This window comes from Falco naumanni, chromosome 1 (assembly GCF_017639655.2).
Source record: "Falco naumanni isolate bFalNau1 chromosome 1, bFalNau1.pat, whole genome shotgun sequence".
In the NCBI taxonomy this organism is placed as follows: domain Eukaryota; kingdom Metazoa; phylum Chordata; class Aves; order Falconiformes; family Falconidae; genus Falco; species Falco naumanni.
In genome coordinates this window covers 101,424,421-101,441,319 of record NC_054054.1, presented here as the reverse complement: position 1 = coordinate 101,441,319, position 16,899 = coordinate 101,424,421, and positions in this window count along the sequence as shown.

Here is a 16,899-nt window from a genome sequence, read left to right as displayed (position 1 = left end):
CTGAGAAAGCTCAGAGCAGCGACAGGGATAGGACGATGCTCTTATTTTGTACCTGGTGTGCAGGAAGATGTGGTGCCCATTTCACCTGCCTTGACCCATACGTTAATGCAGTCCCCAGGAGAGATGTCCTTAGTGTCTTCTCAGAAAAAAAAAAGAAAAAAAAATGCTAAAACCGTAAGGCTGGGGGGAAGAGCTTATTAAAGGGTCTTGGAGGGGTGAGGGAAAAGAAGAGCAATGTCTTGGGATTTTTCAAAGCAGACATCAGTGATGGCCATGGCTGCCCCAGGCCCCATCCACCCCCCGGCTGCTGCCACCCCGTGCCTATATCCTCTCCTAAATCACCTCCCTTCAATCACTAGAGTGATTTTTTTGAACGTATTTAAGATTAAAATGAAAGAGTAAGAGATTGTCCCTCCTAAACCCTCATTTTGGGTTAATCCTGTATTTATACTAAATGTGAATGAATCAAGTAATTGAAGGACTAAGTCACGACAACAACTAATATCATCATACAGAGCTTCAAATTAGCATATGTAGGATTACATCAATTCAATTTGGTCCTGGAGAGCAACAATTAAGCTTTCATGTGGCCCTTACCTCCTCATCAGGCTACTGGGAAACTCCTTGCTGGTTGCCCCTCACCAGCCACCCCCCATGCTGGAGGTGAGGCATGAGGAGAGCAGCCCATGGGCCTCCTTTTGGGGGTGAAGAAGGGATGAAACGGTGCTGGTGGGTTCTGAATGTGAGCAGATGGGGTGACAGGATGGGAATCAAATGACCTGGGGAGAACAAGCAGGTGGCACAGTGCCTCAGTGCCACCTTTTGCTCAGCTGCTGACCATCTGGCCATGCTGCCCAGGATGTCCTCAGAGATGGCAGCTGTAAGAGGGCCTGTTCTGCAAGAGAAATGCCTTTGAACACATGTTGACTTACGGTTTTGTCAGAGGAGCTGCTCAGAAGAGACCATCCAAGCAGGGACAGCCCTCGCTGTGTGTCCAGGTGGGTTGGCTGGGCAGAGGAGCTTAGAGAAGGGACCTTCACCATGAAGCCCCCCTAATCTGGTCCCAGACTGCTGAAGGGACCATTCTTACCTGGGAGTGGGACTCTGAAGAAAGATCTGGAAGGATGCTAAGGACAAAAGTGATGCTGGAGCCAATGGGGGTGAGAGGGTACAGGGACTGCATGGTGGCAATAAGGCAGGAGGCGGGAAGTCCACATGATGGGCTTGTTCCTGGGCATGTGGTCAGCTGTAGCTGTTCCTTTCCCACGGCACAGGTTGAGCCAAAACACTCAAGCCAGGCTCGCCTGAACTACATCCGCAGGGCCATCACACAGGAGCTGGGGGAGGGCCTGGGGACTTTTTTCCAGATGGATTTACAGGCACATGTACAAGCATCCCCAGTGCATGAGCACATCTTTCCACGCAGGAAATCCCCCAGCTAGGAGAGTGCTTAGGAATAAACCCCTGGCCTTTTCCACCAGCAGAGGAAGGGGGGTCTTGCTACACTTCCCTCCCAGAAGGATTATCTGAGGAGATGTCTGCAAGATGCCAACACCTCCTCCCCCAACACCTCCTCCCCCAGAAGAATTTTTCTTCCTATGGTTGTTCATCGAGTGACTAAAGGCCTCAGGATTTTGCCCACAGATAATATAAAACAGGTGCAGAAGCAGGAGAGGGTTGCCAGCTCCATTACTCCTTTATAGCTCCTGGCAGTTCCAGAAGCAGCCTGGCTTTGCACGGTGCAGGACTGTGGCGTGCTAAAAACGCAAACCCAGTCCTACAGGGTTTACTAAGATTGCAGGAATCCTCAAGTTCAAAGGAAAAGAGGCAGCACACACCTCTGCCAGGTTACCTGCCACTGGGCCATCACCCACACCACAAAAATGCCAACTTGCACAATAACCCCTCGATCTATGGGAAAGACTTTTCCCAGATTTAACTGACAATGGAAATTTCTGGCCAGTAGTCCTGTTCCAGTTTCCCATATGTACTCACCCATAGCTGCAATCACATTATTATCTTTATACCACGCTCTGTGGCAACCCATTACTGATATCACCGTAACACGGTGAGCGCTACTTGTGGCATGCAGCACTGCGGGATGCTGCATTACCTGCACAGCGTCCACGGCATAGTTCAGGGTCAAGAAAGGCTGCTCTGACTCTCCAGTTTGTCCCTTTGCTGGCACCAGCCAGGGATGTCCTCCCAGCTACGTCCTTAGAATTACTGACCACAGAAACACTTCTGCTCTGCCCCACCGCCCCCTGGGATTCACGCTGCTGCACAACTGGTAAAGGTAGACGAAACCAGGTTCTCCAGTTTAAGGGGAAAGGACTGAAGTGGTGGCACATCACACACAAGCTCAGCAGTCAAAAAAAGAGAAAACTTTTGTAGAAACGAAGGGGAAGCAAATCCCAAGCCCAGGGTTGTTGCACTGATGGACACCCCAAGCGATGTGAGGGCATCTAATGGAACTGGACTGAGGGCAGCGAGTGCAAAGGTGGCCCAGACGCCAGCGGTGAGGCCGAGCTGGTGGGGTGGTGCTTGGGGAAGGCTGCTGACTCCTGCCCATCAGTACTGCCTGCTTTTCCAGCTAACCTGGGAATGTTTCCTTTACCTCGGCCCTGTGTTCCCTTTCATGCTTTTTGTGCAGATAAAGCTGAGCACCCAGGTAGCCCTCAGGGGGGATGTCTCCCATGGACTGTCCCTCCACGCCACCCTTCCCATCAGCTCTCTTGCAGATGTGGTGCCACAGTTCGGTTTCGGAGCAGACGTGCCCCTCTGGAAAAGTTTGTACTGGAGCAGGCAGCAACTGCAGGCAGCTGGATCAGTGGAGGGGTGATGGGACATAAAGGCATGGGGTGGGAAAGGACCTCACAAGCCCTGAAGGATGTGGCTGACCCAGCTCAGGACAGTGTACACCCCTGCCCAACCTCAGCACGCTGCAAGGAAACTGGGTGTGATCCAGGGTGGCGAGATGCCTCCTGCTAGCAAGAAGCTGCTGACACCAAGCCATCATTCCCATCACTAGCGGGGTCAGAGCAGGAGCTGTCACGGGCTGGGGGCTGCAGATTGTGCCCTTGGTGTGGGACAGAGCCTGCGGTCACACCGGGGATGGTGGCTGAACTAAACCTGCTGTGATGGTAGCATCAGCCCAAGGGAGGGGACAACAAAGCCCTGTACAACCCCTCCCCCAAAGGAGAGACACATCTCCAGCTTGAGCACAAATGCTGCCCACATTCAAAAAAACCCCAAATCCTGGCTGGGCTGGTTGAGTTAGTCCATGCTTCCCAGCACATCGTGCAGTGCCCTCTGGTGCATGCTCAGGCGAGGGAGGTTTCAGGTTTGCAACAGAATCTCCCACTTCAAACACCATCTCAAAGCCAATTCAACCCTCACTTCACTTAAATTAAAGAAAAAAAAAAACCAAAAACAAAAAACCAAACAACTCACACAAAAAACCAAAAACCCCCAACCAAAAACAATCCAAAGGGTTTGGGTTTTTTGCAGGGGTTCAATCCATTTAAGATGGGATCTTTTCCAAAATGATAGAAGTTATTCACCATTTTTAAAATATCTATGTCATAATATTTCTTAAATGACTGATGGCATTACTGGCACTGGTAGAGCACTAGACATGACATCACACTTCTCTATTATTTAAAGGGACAAATTCAAGTTAAAATTAACAGTCCTGCCTGCTAGTTCGGCGATATGAGACAGGGTAACAAATCTGACTTCGGTAAAATTGCTCTTGACTTCTGTCAAATTGATGAGATTTTTTTTCAAATACATATAATTTCCTTTCCCATTATGTTATGACTGGAGAGAGATGCAGTGTCAAAATCCAGATCGAAATGATCGAGCGCTAACAGAGACAGCAAGGGCTTATCAGCTGGGGCTGTCATTCAGCTGATAGCATCCCTCCGGGAGCAGAGGTCGGCCAGGAGCTGTGCCCCGTTGCTCCCTGGGCTTTGCCCCAGCACCACCAACGCTCTTCAACACCCACATCTGGCTGAAAAACTGGAAAAGCCTCGGGGGAGTGGGGAAAAGAAACCCACAGCATTTCTTGCCTGACTCTAGAAATCATCTCTGATTTCTGGAGTTAGCACTAAGAAACTCCAGGGATGCTCGAGCTTGGCAGCACGCTGTCAGTTAGAGTCCAGGATATAAAGCGTAATGAGCCAAAGCGAGCATGACTATTTGATGGGACGGAGGTATAAAAGGAGAGTAAGCGACCAGGCTGCTCAGCCTGCTGAAGCACTTAATGTTGTGAGGAAAATAATTAGCGCCTAAAATGAAAAGGGACCAGAATCTGAAGATGCCAGGAGTGTCAGAAAAGAAAACTTGCCATGGAGGGTCCAGGTAAACAGAAATAAAGATGCAAGTAGAGATATTAAGTGATGTTTTCAAAAGTGGTTTAGGAAGCCAAAATTCCATTTTATGCAGGACTTTAATTTCCAGGGGCTGCCAGTGAGGTCTGAGCTTCAGGGAAACTGAGTTGAAGGATATTTAAACACCTAAAATATGACCCTGAGCTTGGGAGCTGAAGGTTATTCACTTATGAAGAAGTACCTCGGCACAACCAGCATCTTGAAAAGCCTCTGGCCAGACTTGTGCAGCCCAAGCCCACCACTGTCCCAGGATGCTCAACCATTTCAGAAATGGATTTGGGACAGCCTGAAAACTTTGCCTAAAATCCCATTTCTACAAGCAAACATCTCTGAGAGTTTGGCTCAAGTGTCGTTTTGAAAATCACTCCAAGAGCCCAGCACAGTCTGGGCAGTGGCTGCAACTTACAGTTTGTAAATAGAGTCCAGGAACAACAAACAGAGATCCAAAAAGGACTTAAACGTAGGATGCTGCAGACATGGGCTTGTGTAACATGATAAAGGAGAATAAAGTGATGGCAGGGGGGACCCAGGTCCTGCCCTGAGGAGGTGCAGGTACCATGTTTATCAGGGACGTGGGTGTGTGCTATGGGGCGATGCAGGATCGGAGCCGACCAGCACATTAATAACAGCAGAGAAGAGGTTTAGTGAGCACAAAAGGGAGGGATGGCTGGAGACAGCCACTTTGTTACCGTGATTCACAAAATGGGCGCCCAAGGTGTGATCCAAGCACAGCTCCTTGCTTTGGAGACCCATCTGTTGTTTCTCCATCAGTAAATCAGCCTTGTAGGAGAGGCTGTCTGATAATGCTGCCTAATTACCAGCAAGGAGGTACAGATAAAGATAAACCCTCCAGTGCCTTTTTTTTTTTTTTTTTTAATCAGTATTCCTGCTGTCAGAGAAGCTTATTCTGATCCATTTGATCTCCTCTTAGTCATCCAGCCCAGGACACAGGCAGCTCTGGAAGCGCAGGCTCTACATTTCACTCAGATTTGCATTTCCATTTGTCCAGACATTTTCTCCTCCAAATGATCCACTGGCCATCAGCTAGCAAATGAGCAGGGCACCCACAGGGTGTTTTGCCCAAACACATCCATCAGTGACAGTCCCCCATCACTCAGCTCTTCCACAGACACCTGCAGCCAGCTCAGCCCAGTGTCAGTGTTCCCAGGACCTCCACACCAAGGTCCTAATGGGGTGCTCCCGGCTGTATCAGCCATGTTTCCAAACATTCCCTTTTGAATGGGACACCATAGCGGGTTATTAAGTCCCCTTCCAAAAATCTACTGGAGACACTCCAGCATCGCCCTTGGTGCATGTAGCTGGGAGGTTAAACCGCCCTCAGGCACCACGTTTTGAGGCTCGTCAAAGCCCTTGGTCATGGGTTTCCTCAGGAGCCTCCATCACTCAGAGACAGCAGCAGCACCACACAAGGAGGGGCACAGAGGGCAAAAATAAGCAGAGGAGTCCGATACGGCTTAGCTCAGGGTCTTCAGGATTTTGGCTGGCTCTTACTTGGAGCTAGCTCAGTGCATGTCTCCACCTTGTCCTGATCCTTGCCAAAGATTTTTTTCTCATACTAAAAATATAAAATGAACAGAGAAGCTCTAGAGGACCAGGGCACTTGCACACCACCACGAATGTGCTGCTTCAGGAATTCTTGCATGGCTGAGATGTTTGAAGCTGAAGGAAGGAACTGAAGGATGGTTTATTCCCTCCTTACTCAGCTGGTCTCAGAACAACTTTCTCTGCAGCCATAAGGCCTTATTGCCTCCTCGTTCGTCTCTTTGGGATGCCGAGGAGCCAGATCTAGGGCAAAATGAGAAATATGCCTTCTCCTAACATTTCCTCAACCAAACACCAAGCAAACCATCTCGACACTTGCAGGTTTTACCATCTCACTTTTGCAGGCGTTGTTCTGTTGGGAAATTTGTGGTGCACCTGGGGGTGCTGAGGTGAGGTCTCAATGCGCTAGGCTCTCCACACACACGTGAGAAATAACCACCTTTATCTGAACAACTCCCAGCTGATGCTTACAGAGCCACGACTTCCAGGGATGTGATGGGTCAAACTTGGTCCCGCAGGCACTGAGCTCATCAGCCAACCCACCAGCCTCCCTTCGCTCTCCTCTACAAAACTTAATATTTTCTTGCCTTCAGGTGAGAGCACAACATCTTGAGTACCGAACTTTCAGCAGCAGCAGGGATGATGTGGCTGCAGCCCCAAACCATTACTCTGGGAATGGTGTTCGTGACTCAGCCACAACTTCTGGTGGGAAGCTGGACAAGTCTAAAAACCCTTCAGTCTCAGTTTGCCACCTGCAAAAGCAGGACAGTTAAGGACTGATTTTCTCCAAGTCTTTGCTGTTCTTCTGTATTAGAATTGTAAACTGCCATGGGCAGGGACAGTTCAGACAATCATACCACCTCTAGGCTTTTCCTTGATGCAAATAAATACTTCCATTATGGCTACGGTAATCAAAAGCTCAATAATGCTGACACAACATCAATAATGCTGCCTTAAGTGAACGAATGTCACTTTGGGATCTTTGAACTGTCATGCCTTATACCAAAACTTTTGGATTTAACATATGGCTAAAAATCCTACCTTCAGTGAAGACCCTCAACAACTTGTAAACTGGCTGAGAAAACCTGGTAGCCACCAGTGACATGCTGAATTACACCACTTGCCCTGTGTTTGGGAATGACAAATACACCCGGCAATTCTCCTTTGAGAGGTAAAAGAAAAATGTCAAAACACTCTATTTGATCCAATCTAGCTCTGTTATTAGAAATGCAAAGCAAGTAACTAGATGCATGCAGGTAGCACCAGGATTATTTATATTATTACTCCTACAATTATTATTAGAGCTCAAAAGATCCTCAGGCACAGCAAAACCATTATAGAATAAAATATGGAAGTAAATTGCAGAGGAAGGCAAATAATTGAAGTAATAAGTGAAAACACATAATGCACAAGAAAATACTGTAATCCAACAATGAGTTTCAGTGCTGTAAAACTGGAAGGAGTCCATAAGTAGAAACCCAAGGAGCACCAGTTTAGGAGAGCCTCCGTAAGGCTGAAGTGTTTCCATGAGCTTTCAAGCAGGCAGCAGAAAGCAATTCTGCCTGCACAGTTGATTTTGGGGGAGAACTTGGGGGGAAATGCCAAGACTGGGGGATCACAGTCAAGGAGACATCATCTCTGGGTCTCTGCTGGAGACAGGAGCGTGGGCTAGATGGAGCCAGCTGTGGGCTGACTCGCTCAGCCTGAGGGCTGAGCCAGGAGCAATGCAAACCTTCCCTCCAACCTCCCCAAATTCAGGGCTTCCACTGGGGTCCCAGTTACAGCAAGGGGAGCTGCTTGGGGAGTCCTTGTTTCAAAAGCTGTGATGTTCAACAGATGTTCTCAAACATTTTTTTTTTAATGTTTGATATTGATGATGTTGATTATGATGGTCAAACATCAAACATCAAAAGATGTTCAAAAGACATTTACGTGTCTTACCTCAATTTTCTGTACTTTAATGCTCTCCAAGCTTGCTGGGCTCCTGCTGAGTCCAGGGACCATGGTTATTTTCCCCATCTTATGCCCAGGTTTTGCTGATTAACCGGCATGGGTGGGACTGGGGGGAAGCTCTCCCAGTGAGCCTCCTGAAGCAGCAGCTCAACCTGGGTCATTAAAGCACATCCCTGTTGCCCAAGCAGAGGCTGCAAAACAGTTGCAGGCTTTGCAAGGCCAGCCCAAGCAATGGTGACACCTACACCCACACAGAGGAAAGGTCATCACGGCACATTACCTTGCTCCAGCTTCAAATTGCAACTGAAACACGTGACCTCAGCCGACCCCAGGCTGCAGCATGCTCAGCACAAAGTCCCAGCTGCTCAGAAAAGGGGAAATGCTCACAGAAGCGATAGAAGACTAAAGGGTGGGGAATTGTCATGCCTGCAGCCCAAAGTTTGCAGTCATTATGGGTACAAAGAGTCTATCAAGCCAGGAGCTAAAAGGAGAACAAATGAACTATTGGCCAAGAGCTGTAGGATTCCCAGTGGAGAAAGGTACAATTTTCTCTTCACAGTGAAGGTCTCTCTGAAGAATTACTGCCATTCCCGCTAATCTCTTTACTAGTAATGGTGTGGCACTTCAAATGATGGGACAAGAGCACCTCGTGGTATTTTAAGGATCATGCAGAGCAATTTCTTGTTTCCTGGGGGATTTGTTCTTCTCCTGCTGTTTCCAAGCAGCAGCAATCACAGCGGTCTGTGCGTCAGGGTTATGCTCGCAGGTTTTACAACTGCCACAAGAAATCAAAAACACGTGCAGGTGTTGGACACGTTTTCCTGAGGGCACTAATGACTTTGCTGTCATTCCCTCTACCTCCACCACTGTCAGTGTTATTGGTGGAGGATAAGCTACCATGCAAAGAGCACCTGCGAGGAGAGGGAAGGCTATGGACAGTTGAGTTTTGTTCTCAGCTTCTTTACACCCCTCTACATTGCACTGAAATTGTTTGATCCTGTTTTAAACTGTATTTCTCACAGCAGCCCCCCAGCTTGCACCTACCTGTAAGGATCAGCAGGTTACTGTGGGGCAGGAGAAGGAGGCAGTCTTGCTCCTTCCCAGGGTTCAGGTGGCTCTCCTGGACCTCAGGAGGAGCAGGCATAGCAGTCCCCCTTCGTTATACTGAGAAAGGCAAGCGGCATTTTAATCACAGCTTTTGCAATGCTGAGTTAAGGCTGCTGCGTTCACAGCCAAAGTTGTCTTCCTGGTTGAGCTCAAGCATGGCATCAAGTACCTCTTTCAAAGCAGGAAAGACATTTGCTGCTGCATAAATGCGCTTTCTGATGCATATAGGAAGACTGTGTTTGGTAGGAGACGAAGTTACATCAAGCAGTCCCTAAATTCTCTTCTGAGTTCAGATATGCATCCTCATGTGATTCTGTGGATGCCCAGCTGTCCAGTGTAAGATTTTTACAGCAACTTCTTTGCTGGGAAGATAGTTCCTCCCTTCACTACCATGTACCAGCAAGATTATTTATTTTTTTTATTTTTAATCTTAGACTACATCAGAGTATTTAGTTTCTTGCTTGGTTTTGTTGGCTGGATTTCAGGGAACTTGCCAGTGTGAGGTTATTAGCAAACCTTTTCTAGGCTTATTAACATGATGCTGCGGGACAAGTCAACGTGAGGTTATCCTTTCAGCCCTTCCGTCTTGACTGGTCTAACAGGATGGCAGAGGACCCCACAAGTTACTTCCCAGACCTTGGGACCTCTAGATAGATCTTTGCTCGTTAGCTCAGTTATTGCTGCTGTCTGCACATCAAAACACGGGCTTGGGTGGATTATGGGCACAGCCGCATTCGTTTCACAGAGGAGCAGATCATTTCTGAAACAGCTGGATTCCTCGGGAGCTGCAGGCGGTCTCTGCACACAGGGACACAGGGCTGTGCTGTGAAGGGCTACAGGCATTTTGCCTCTTGGTACGGTGAAGATGGCAGCAGGCGTGTATGGGCAGGATTCCAGGAGAAGTCATCTCCCAGCTAGGCACCAAAATAAGCCTCAGTATTTCAAACAACATCTACGCACCTCTGAGGGGAAGCTCACAGCCAGATGTTCAATGTGCAGTATGTGCACCATGGGCTTTTGAAATTCTGACTTCTCTGGGTTTAATCATTTTTTTTCACAAAGAAATTCAGTAGAGGACAAAGAGAGAACAGTCAGAAAATGGTTTTGTTTCAAGCAAAGATATAGAAAAATGTGAACTTTCCAAAGCTGCTGGCATTTGCCAAATTGCAGGGGGAAGAATGAAGTGCGGGGACTGACTCTTTCCTCCAGCATTACAATTGTAAACAAATCATCCCTGTTTCCTCACCATTCTCTTTCTATAGCTGTAGGGGTTTGTTTTTTTGTTGTTGATATTTTTCTGTGACTTTAACTGGAGTGCTACTTTGCCAGCTAACACACAGCTTCTAAAACTCTGCGACGCTGGGCTTTGAAACTGCTGCAAATTCCGTGTCAGAGGAGTGATGAGTGTTATCACTAGGGGCTTTACATTTTTAATCAAGAGCAGAGCTTATACTGAAGAGGAAGCTCTGGCCAAGCCACGAGTGTAGCCTGCCTGCCTTTGGGAGCTGGGTTTTGGAGGTGAGCTTAATTTTAATGTCATTAATTTCTGCAGAACATGCTGTACCTGCTGCTCTGGAATAGCAGAGCTGGTATCTCAAACTCACACCCAGAAAAAACACCAGAACTCACTCATTTTGAAAAGACTACAAGAGCAAACATGTCCACCTGGTGCTCCTGGTCTGCTCAATGCACTCAGCCAGCATTTGCAAAATAAAGGGAAGGATGTGCTATGCCACCATTCTTTCCTAGAGAAAAAGGCTGCTGAGGAACGGCTTAATAATTAATGCAGCCTCTTAACTCCACTTAACTCATATTGTTAATATTTACAGCCAAGAAAAGACAGGTCATGGAGCAGAGCCATGCAGAGACTGGGCAGCCTGGGCCAGGGATGCTTTCCTGGCTCCACACTGGGATGCACAAACCAGGGTGCACAAAGCAGGATAGGAGTGCTCAGCAAACACACCCTGTGGTCAGCCCACCACCAAAACACAGACGGGGGTGTAAAGGCCCTGGAGGGAGCAAGACCCCTTGATTCAAGAGGCCATGCCCCAAAGCACGTCTCCCAGATCTGGGGGCTGCTGTGATCCATTGCCGAAGGGGCTTCAGTATCAGAAGGGTTTGGAAAAGCTTAGCAGGGTGTCAGGAACGGGGACAAATGCAGGCACAGTTCTTGCAGCTGTTTTCTCATTACTCAGCTCACACATTGTCATTGCAAGCAAAGACCTTTCTCCCAAAGCCTGGTTTTCGTGTGAAAGGTTTAATACCAGCAGAATAAATCAATGGCCATTAGACTACTGGAGAGTGCTAAGGTCAGCTGAATTAATCCAGTCCAAGGGTTTTAAAATTTCATAGCAAGGTTTTTTTGGATCCATTCCCTTGGCTGTAGCACGCCAGGGACATGACTCCCCATGCAAAGCAGGGTGGTGTGATCCAGCCACATGCTCCCTGGTGTCTAGAAGGTGGCAGGAGTCAGGGAAAACACCCGAGGTGACTGCAGACAGTGCTGCAGGAGCAGCTGTAACCCTTTGGAGACCAGGGATACCAGTATGGAGTGCGTGACATGTCTGATAACCTGGAGCCACATTAGCAGAGGTTTATGATGACAAAGTAGCTCCTGCACTGTGGTAAGGGATGTGATGAATATCCTGTAGCTACTTCTACCTGCATTGCACACCAGATTTACAGCCTCAGCTCCAGACACCTCTCCAAGGAGACCAGCTCTGTGTCCTATGGAAGGACAGCCACTACCTCTGCTTCTTCTCAGCCATCAGCTCCTTCCCTAGCACCAGGACCCCAATAACACAGCCACAGCCCAAGCTCTTATCCCACCTTCCTTCCAGCTCAGATTGTTATTAGACCAGAGACCCCACAGCCCATCGCTCCAGAGCAAAACCAGCCATGAGCCACACCAGCTGCACTGTTTGCTCTCACAGGGACCAGCACATGGTCACCCCCAGACCCTGCTCCCCTCTTCTCTCTTATTTTCAGACATGTACCTCTGGCTGCCTGAGGCACCGGCTCACTGCTCTGCCTTGCCAACCTCTTGTGCTGGTGTCTGTGCCCGCAGGCATCTGTCTGCATCCTCCTCACGCATGGTCTTGAGGGAGAGATGACTTTTGGATCCCTTCCCTGAACCCCTCCTTCTGCACTACACACACACACACACACATATATATATTTATACACACACGCACATATTTATTGAGATCATTAGTATTGATGAGATTGAGTGTTTTCAATTTAGCAATTTTCAAGGGCCTGAGGGCGCTCAGTTCCCTTTGCTTTCCCTCTCCTTTCTCACCCTCACAGCCCAAAGGGGCCCGTTTAAAGGAGGTGTGTGCATTGCTGGCCTGGCTGGGGGAACCTGGCACATGCTGGGTGGTGGGGAGCCCCCATCGGAGCTGTTCCTCACTCTGGTATATGCAAAACAACTGCAAATGACATCGCTCAACCCGGCTCACCCACCTTCCAAGATGTTCCCTGAGGCTCACTTGAATTTTTGCCACAAGGTTTTTAGTTTAATTTTGTGGATTTATTGGTTGGGTTTTTTCTTGCAAACATGAAACATGTCCTGATAAATGATATCCCTGCTTTTATGGTTCTTCCCCTTGTCTCTCTCATATATTTTCCCCATTTACGCAACTCTTTCTTCCCCTCCTTGCCCTCCCCAGGCTTTTTATCTTATGCATCATTCATCCCAGCTTACTGTCTTCTTTTAACACAGGCTTCTGGGAGATGCATATCTCCTTGAATTCCTTTTTCTCCTTCTGCCTTGCCCTGATTTGCACTCACACACAAACTTTCCCATCTCCACAGCTGCCTGCAGTCTTGCTGAGAACACTAAATCCATGAAGAGCAGAGGGAAGAAGAGCAGCCTCAACACATCTTTCACCAAAGCTTGGAAAATATCCATGCAGTTGCAATGACCAGAACCTCGCTCCAGGTTATCCAGAGGGATAAGCCACTGCTTAGCAGTGTCCACCAGCATTAACACAGGTGCAATGGAAGGGGACAGGGCAACATGAAGGTGTTAAAACGCGATAAAACACCAGGCTGAATTAACAGGAGAGCTGCTGGACACATTTCACCAGGCTTCAGGTATGCTCCAACACTAAGGGAGGATGCTCTGGTGGCTTCCCAGCAGCACTGGTGAGGACACTGCGTCCCCCCGGCAGTGTGCTGCAGGGTGATGCTCACATCTAAGCCTCACAGTTGGTCTTTCTCTAAGCAGCATCTTTAGGAACAGCCACTACAGATGCCATCCCTGAACCTGCCATCTGGATATTTAACTGTGGTTCAAGCACGCACAGACCACCGCAGAGCCCCTGGCGTGCCCACCACAGCAGTGTCCGTCGCAGCAGGTGCCAATGTTTTCACCCTGGATATTTCTATTGCATTTCTCTGTTGCTTGCCAGTTCTCAGACCAGCCAACATTATGGGCGCAGCTCTGGGATAGCTCAGTTCCTCCTCTCCTCTCGCCCTTTCCCAGTGCTCCCACTTGAAACCACACTGCAGATTTGCCAGAAAACCCGAGTCCTCCTTTGGTGGCATCTGCCACGCTTGCCGCCTTACAGCTGACAGCTCAACACACCAGAATACTTCCTGAAATCCCCCAAATGTGCTTGATCTGAACAAAAATGACAGCCCTGGGTAACGTGAACTGAAAGACAAAAGGAAGCGCAGAAGGAAAAGCTTGGGAAGGGCTTTCCAGTCCTTTTGTGAAGCCTCTCAGATTTCTGTCAACTACAGAAGCCTCTTAACGTCCCATCTCTTGATTCTGACAGTAGTTAAAAAGGTAAAAGCTTCTGAGAAATTACCATCTGTACCCAGGGCTGTTAGGAGAGCTCACAGCTGGGGATTTGGCCTCTTGCTGGTGAGAAAGAACAAAACAGAGCCATCTCCATCTCCTTTCATCAGGTACCAGCACCGGTGATGTGCTGGGTGCCTTTCTTCAAAGTGCCCACACCTGCCAAGTGTGTGGGACTAGTGCACAGCCAGCACTCCTCTATTGGGCAGTCGATACACATAAAATTTTAGAGGCAGAGCACGGCAGACTGTTTCTGAGGAGACATAACAGCTTTTCTGATGCTCTTTGCCTATATTGAATGAATTAATGAAGCAAGTCCCTCCCTGCGGCAGTGCCGCCGCTTTCTGGTAGCTCAGAGACCTTTTCCAAGAAAATCCATGGCTCTTGTGCCTTGTAGGGCTGTTAAATACATATCTAGGCAGGTATACATAAGTGTGACATGGCTTTCAAACTTTCTTTAGGGTAAGATGTTTGACTGTTGACCTGCCAAAGCAGAGTGGGAGGACTTCCCCCTCCCAGCACCGGGGCCACGGGTGCTGTGGACAGAAGTAGGGCTGAGCCAGGGAAAACCATCAGTGAAGTTGGATCTGGACATGGGGCAGCCTAATGCCGAACCTTCCAGACATCTTCTAGGAGTGATGGACCTTCATCGGGGTGAAGAGAGACACAGGCCAGATGCCCCTGGAGGTGGCTTGGCCACATCCAGTTGCAATTCCCATGGTCTTAGTGGATCAGAAATGCTTGGACTCATCCCAAGGCAACTCTCTCAAGCTCTACCCAAGGCTTGATATTCCACTGAAGGAAGGGAGACCCGTCCAGCCATTTCAAAGCACATTTCAGGAGAAGAGGAGGGGTGACCAGCCGTAATGAAGGACACCGAGATTGCTCTAAGACCCTGGCCAAGGGCTGATCCCACCTGGAGCTCACGTCTTCATCCAGGGATGGGTGCACAACTGACTGGGACCCTGGGTGGCTGATCAGCTTATGGTTCCCTTACTCAGCATTTGCAAAGTGCAGTTCACTTCTGAGAGGATTTCAAATTAAGCTTTTTAAGTAACAAAGCAAGATTTCTCTTTTAAATCTCTATTTAATCACATAATCCTGAGAGAAGACCTCTCCTCCCCTTGGGGAAAGAAAGAGGAGTAGGTTTTCTGAGGGAGACATAATTACTCTATCCCCATATAATCGGATGATATTTGCTGATTAACTACAGAAGGCCTTGGGGAAAGTTCAAGTTTTGATAACAGTTTAAACATCTTTAATAAAAAAAAAAAGATACCTCAAAACAAACCACAGGAAGAGCCAATGAATTACTCCACACCTGGAGTGCTGTGTCCAGTGCTGCGCTCCCCAGTGCAAGAGAGACCTACTGGAGAGGGTCCAGTGGAGGGTTACAAAGATGATGAGGGGACTGGAGCATCTCCCTGACGGGGAAAGGCTGCGAGAGCTGGGCCAGTTCCGCCTGGAGAGGAGAAGGCTGAGAGGGGAGCTCATCAAATCCAAGGCTACAGAAAGCTTAGGGGTGAGGGTCAAGAGGACAGGGCCAGGCTCTTTTCAGTGGTGTCCAGTGACAGGACAAGGGGCAATGGGCACAAACTGCAACACGAGAAGTTCCTTCTGAACATGAGGAAGAAGTTGTGTTACGCTGAGGGTGACAGAGCCCTGGCAGAGGCTGCCCAGGGAGGGTGTGGGGTCTCCTTCCCTGGAGACAGTCAAAACCCAACTAGACGCGACTGTGCACCCTGCTCTAGGTGACCCTGCTTTAGTAGGGGGTTGGACTAGATGGTCTCCAGAGGTTGCTTCCAGCCCTGACAGGTCTGCGATTCTGTGATCTTTAAGGAAAAAAAGATACCCTCCAAAAAAACCACAGGAAGAACCAGTGAAGAGGCACAGGGGAAAAAAGGGGTCTTGTTCTGGTGGCTTTGCGGTGCAAGCAGCAGATCATGTTTTGCCTTTGCGGCAGGAGGGTGCAGGAAGGACTCATGATGACTCCCGTTACAGTCCAATTGGCAAGGAGCTAAACCACCCCCAAAGCCTGGCTGGCTGTGGTGAGAACCAGGCGGCTCAGTACCGGGGAGGCTGTCATTTTGGATGACCCATGGCAAAGCTCAGTTCTTAGATGAAAAAGACCACCAGGCATTTTGAGCTGGCAGGTGCCCTGGAGGTCACCAGCCCAACCTTCTCCTCAAACATGGTCAGCTGTGGGGTCACACCAGGTTGCTCAGGGCTTTATTCAAGTGGGTCATAAAACCCTCCATGAATGGAGGCAGCAGGGGTGCATGGAGCCAGAGCTTCACCTCCACCCAAACACAGGAGGCTGCAAGACTCCCACCTCCCACATTTGCTAACCCTAAGGCTGCTGTGGGATGGAGTAGCTGCAACTATTCTGTGTGTGCGTGCAAAGCCTGATGCACAAGGAGGCTTTGAACACCAGGGCCTCCAGTCACAGAGAAGCACAGAGAACAAGGACCGCGAAGCCCACCCACCAACACGGCCATGTGCAGAAGCATATTTCATTGATGGCAACAAAGCACTTTGAAGGCTTCAGATGGAAGATCTGAAACATCAAACAGCCCATGCATTACACTATCAAAGCAACAGTGAAGCAAATCTGAAAACAGTCTAGAAAATATTAAATAATATTACTATAAAATATTATTGAATACCTAAACGATATTAAGTCTCATTTTCTGTCTCAGACTCTCCTGATTTTTTCTGTTCACTCAGCATTACTTTTATTTAATGTGATTTCAGCACATATATACAAAGGAAGCAGCTTATGTGAGGCTGACATCTGTTTCATATGTGGAGCAGCTGACTGCTGCCAGCGTTCCTACAGAACTGGTCCTCCATCCATCGGTTAAAATGTAGGATCTCAGTCTACAAAGTTAAGACAGCAAGAAAAACACTTACACCACTGATAGCTGCTTTTTATACTACTCTGGGACCACAAACAGCAATATTTGCATGCATTACTGTCGGATATTTAATGATCATGTGTACGTTGGGCCATTACACATCGCACCCAAGAAAGGAGCATGCAGATGTGTTCCAGCTGCCAGCCCACACTGCAGC